Source organism: Dipteris shenzhenensis, chromosome 7 (assembly GCF_047967505.1).
Source record: "Dipteris shenzhenensis isolate YYH24624 ecotype China chromosome 7, Dip_SZ_1.0, whole genome shotgun sequence".
Lineage (NCBI taxonomy): Eukaryota > Viridiplantae > Streptophyta > Polypodiopsida > Gleicheniales > Dipteridaceae > Dipteris > Dipteris shenzhenensis.
In genome coordinates this window covers 49,062,281-49,068,082 of record NC_141602.1, presented here as the reverse complement: position 1 = coordinate 49,068,082, position 5,802 = coordinate 49,062,281, and positions in this window count along the sequence as shown.

The window sequence follows — 5,802 nt, the reverse complement described above, 5'->3', positions numbered from 1 at the left end:
TAGGCCTAAGATGGTTGTAAAAGAATGAGGAAAGAGAGTGGTATAAAGGTATTAGGGTTGGATCTCCCTTCAAAAGGTGACATGTATAAAAGGCCAAGTGGTTGACTTTGGTCTTCATTTTTGGATGCACAAGTTTGGAATACAAGCTCCCTCTTATCTTCTAGGAGTGTTTTTGGCTATTCTCTTGTTTCCTTTGTAGTGCCTTTGTGTTTTCCACTCTATCCCCATTCATTCTTCTCTTCTCCTCCCCTGCTCCCTCTCTTCTCCGTTCTCCCCTTTCCCTCTAACTCTCGTAGGAACACATTGGAACAATCCGGGAGCCTCTTGAGTGACACTTGTGGATGGCTCATGCTTTGCATTTCTCTCACAAGGAGTAGCTTGGAGTGGAGGCTCCATCGTCATTCCCTAAAGATCCCCATAACACATGGGTCACCATTGAGACAACACATCTTTGGATCCATTTTTGGGGAGTTCAAGGTATGCTTTTGCATTGCACTTTATTTCTCTCATCAATTACCCATTGCACATTGTTTCAATATTATCTTGGAGCCTTGTTAGTGGAGTTGTAGGAGAGGAATGGGTGAAGAAGTGCGAGTTTTGGATGGAAAAAGATGAAGTTGTTATTTTCCTATTGGAAAGAATTTTGGATCATGTGAAGCTTGCTTTTAATTTTTTGTAGTGTTTTGAATAGATACAAACATAGCTTAGAGGTTTTGCTAAGGTGTGATAGAAAAATCCAACAAAGACCCCAAAAGTGATGCTTTGAGTGATTTTTGAAGTGGGATTGGAAGGAGAAACTATCTCATTTTGCAAAACACCCCATTTGTCATTCAAATGTTGTTGTTTTTTGTTGTTTTTTGCATTGAATATGTAGACTAGGTATCACAAAAAAACTTGAACCAAAACTTAAAATCATAAAAAATCTTCAAAACCAGTCGGCAAAACTATGAATTCCTATCTCCATGACCCATCACCATAGCTCGCTATCCCCATGACCCATCGACTTAGGCCTCTATCCCATTGGTCAAACTACATTGAACCAGTGCCATAATGCTATTGGTCAAACTGCATTGAATCAATGCCATAACGCTATCCTATTGAACTAACACATGCCAATAACTAACCCACCGCCTAAATTAATTACTATCAGTCAGCTATCCCTCTAGCCAAACAGGCATTAACCATGTGCCATAATGCTTTCTCGCCTACCTACTATCCCGCTACGTCATTGCCTTAACTCTATCCCGTTGACGTACTATCCCATCGGTTGTTGCCATAGAGCTATTCCACCGGGTCTTTTCTTTACCTCTATTCCCATGGGTTGTTGCCTTACCTTTATCCCACCAAGCATTGCTTTAGCTCTATCCCCATAGGTTGTTGCTTTAGCTCTATCCCCACAGGTTATTTCCTTGGCTGCCTGTCCTTACCTTAGATCTATCCCGCTGGTCGGTGACATAGCTCTAGGAACACAAAAATTAGAAAAAAGGCAAGAATATAAGTGCAATCTAGCACCTAAAAATTGGGACCTCGAGCATCAGCAAGCCACCTTGCGTCAAGGTAGACTAACATCAACTGCGTTAACTAACATATGGACTTGAGATCAAGAAGAATCCTAGGAACTAATTCAGAGCACAAAGATAGTTATGTCTAGCTACATGCCGAGTTTCACAACTATTCTGTTAGGATCCTCAATACTTAGTGCCCATAAGTGCATAGACCATCCCAAGCTGAGTTGTCTAGCTCTAAAGATTCAATGAGATTAATGGATAGATGGGTGAAAATCCCAACCTTAGAGAATCTGCTACTTTAAAATCTAGTTCAATATGCCATCAATCATCTACTCCTTCCATAGCATCTCAAATATGGGACTCATTTGTAAACATGCTAGTAGGAAGGTTTGGGCTCAATAACCCAACCAGAGAAATGGTCAACCCATTTTTCGGGCATACTAGGGCAACAAAAGAGCCTCAAAGAGCAACCCAACCACTATTATCACAAGCAAAACTCAGGGAACCAAGTCCCACAATACCTACTAGCAATCAACCCCCATCGTACCAATTCCTTGATGATAGACAATCCTACAGGGATGAATTTGGACATAGATTCTCTCAAGGGTCACAAATGCTAGAACAAAGTAAGTAGAGGAGTAACCTCAAAGGCCCACAATTAAGACTGTCCACCTTGGAACCCCCTATGATTCCTCCCTAGCAACAAATCATGGAAGATATTCCCTACCCAACTACTGCCCCTTATAGTCCTATGCATACAGGAAACATACCACTCCCTAGAGAACCTCTAGTCCATCTTGTTAGGCCCAACCAAACCCAAGTCATAATGTAAATGCCTAGTGGGCCTAGATTCTTGCAGCCCAACCTTGTGCCATCAAATCCATGGAACCCTTCATCAGACCACCAAAGTATGGGACATCGCCCACAATTCCACAACCTCCCATTGTATTACAAACGGTCCTTATGGATGAAGCAATGAGAATCCTAGTGCAAGCACTAGGAAGCAGGGCGACAACGCCACCTCCTCATTTCCAAGAAGGGACACCAACCCCTTAAGGAACAAGCCTGTCAAAATCTCCAAGCTAATCACAAATTCTGTAAGAGAAGGAGATCGATTCTCCCATGTTGAGAGATTTGAACAAATCTGTGAGCAATTTGGTGATATCAAGGATCTAGACAAGACCAATGCTTTAGGCTTAAGCCTTGATGGCAAGGTTGGACAATGTTTTCGAGCCTTAAACCCTGAGCAAAAAATAAATTGGGACACATTGCATAAATATTTCATTGTGGGTTTGCCCCTAGTGGTCTCAAGTGGAGCATGATTAACAAACTTTATGAGGTAAAGCAGAAGGAGACTGAGTCCTTAAGAGATTATATTTCCAAGATTAAAAATTTGAACTCACGATGTGAACCCCACAAGAGGATGATCAATGCTCCACTCTTACCATGATTCCTCATAGGGCTAGAGGACATTAAGCTGTTCGATCATCTATTTGATATATGAATCCCACATTGTTTGAGCTATCCAGCAAGACGGCCCAATACACCTCAAGGATAACATGAGGAAGAGACTTGGCATATGATCAAGGTCAAAAAATGAAAGCTTGTAAGCATGATAAAAAAGCAAACAAAAACCCAGCAAACATTCCGACAGAAAGCAGTCCGAGCATGTTTAAGGTGTCCGATGATGGAACTCGAATGCATTTCAAAGGTTTGAAACTATCCAAAAATATTTTCAGTATGATCTCAATAAGAGGAATTTCTGAAAGTTTGAAGGTGTTTATTGTCATTTTTAATTCTACATGTGGTGATCAAACAATTGGCATAAGGTGGACAAACTGTCTGATAATTCAACTGCATCTCGATGATAGTCTAAGTATCTATTCTCCTATTACTGATGCATTTTCAAAATTCAATTCTATAGAATATTTTTGAAATGTATAAGCTATCTCAATGTGTTTTTTGACTCTGTCATTGGAAATATTTTGACAGCTCATTTGCAATCCCCAATAGTAATCTGATGTCAATCTTACTAGTTCTCTGACAATCCAACTGTGATGGATGCTAAACACAAATCAAATTTTAGACTTTGGGTTTTTTTAATAAAGGTCAAATTAGGATTTCTCATAGAATCATAAAGAATTTCTTTGAGGGCTTTACACCAACAAATGTTGCAGATATTGGAGCTTCATCGACATATTGCTTTTTGCTTGATTGGAGCAATGTATCCATTCCATGCCAATGGAATGTGTGGCATCTTGATTCATGCATGGCTCTACTTATTCATTTTGTATGAACTATCATGGATGAAATTATATTTCATGGGTCCCTAACATTGGCATGTAGCCATGAAATGGTACAATTGTAATCAATAGAACCTACACCATGGAGGTTAAGGAGGGTTCATGTCTATGCATTTTTGTTCAAAAAAGAGCTACCGACTGAAAGTGCCAGGTGTTGAGGGGTATTTAGGCACCTAGGCTAAGTAGATTCATGTGTAAGTTGAAAGGTCACAAGTCATGTGTAAGTTGGAAGGTCACAAGTCATATACATGAGTGTCAATTATCAAGGACCACTATGGGCAATTATAACTCCTTTTGGATAACTGTATCTTGATGTATGGTAGTCAGACTGCTATCTGACCAGGATTTCAAACCATGTATTTTCCTTTGGCAAGTTGAATGTTGATCCCATGCACAATTCTTCATGCTCTTGGCTATGTGTTGTTTGAAGAGGAAAGATTTTGCATCTATCTTCCTCGTTGTATCTAACCTGATCCCAAATTTCCTCCTAGTCTAAGAGGACCTTGGGCTTCTCCTCCTTATACTGTAATAACTATCAGTAGAACTACATCTCTGGGGGGTCATTGTGCATCTATTTTTGCTCATGGTGAAGACATTCCTTGTTGATCTAGGCATCATGGTATGATAGAATTTCCTAGTCGTCTTATTTCCATGTTGCACCCATCTAATGCACGAAGAATGATACAAGAACTCAGCTCATCAGACCCCCATAGTCTAGATATCTAACTTCTAGAACTTAGCTTGTCAGGGGCATGGTTTGACGTCATGGTAACTACCAGAATCCCTATCGAGCCCCCTCTATGCATTTTCTAGTCCCTAACATCATGTCCCCTCTGGGCCCTGGTCAAAGGACATGGGGGATTCACTAGTAGTAATAAGGAGATGTCACCTATGTGCAATAAATATATGAAAATTCTCCTTATCTACCCCCTATTTACAGGACCTTACCTTATAAAATGTACCTTCCTTCCCTTATATAACCCCCCTCCCTTAACTCACGTGGTATCATATGATAAACCCTAGTGGACCCCCCGGGCCAAAGGATAAGCCTACCTAGAATCATATTGAACTCAGCCTCTCTCCATGAGTCCCTGTTGTTGACTACAAAGATGAATTTCTCCTAGGTGATCCTTTTGTTGTCATAATCTCTGCATATGAAGCTCATCTTTTTTTGTCTTCTACAAAATTTAAGTTGTTGAAGTCTCCCCCAACAATCCAAGAGTTGACATCTAGAAGGCCCTCTATTGATGCTTCCAAAAAGGCAGTTGTTCCTTCCTATAGTCTGCTGCATAAACTTGTAAGATACCACCAATCCTGGACTTGCCCATGTGGAGGCCCGTCCAAACTCCTCGATTTGGGATCATCTCTCCCTGATCATAAACCTTGGGATCCACTACCTAGGATGCCGCGATGTAGTGGGAGGGGGCATGGTAGTATGTATCCATGTGCTTGTGCATCAGGGGCATGATTGGCTCAATCCATGCATGCATAATGGACACATCTATTCTACCGGCCTAGCAAAGAACATCACAATCAATAAATCTACAAACCATGATAAACTATTTTCACTTCAACTTAGAATTTAAAGAGCCACCAACTTACGACTCTCATTTAGACCATATGTGGAGCAACATCGACAAACCCAATAGAAAAATAGGTACCTCATTTGCATACTATACAAACCATTCCATTGCATACGTTTGCACATAATGCACACTAACACTTACACTTACAATAACATTCCAAATCGTAGGGCCTTAGTGGAATCCCCAACGTTTTTTTATAATTCATGTTGTAGAGTTACCAAGGTTTGCTTCACTACCCCCAAGGCTGAAAGTATACCATGGAGCTACCTACTAACCAACATTGGATAAATTTATCCCCATGAAGGCTTGCTTTGATTACACAGAAGGATTAATGAGACATAACAATGATTTTGTAGGCTTTTTCAGCCAATCCGTTGGGCATTCCAATGATGTGCTGGCTAGAAT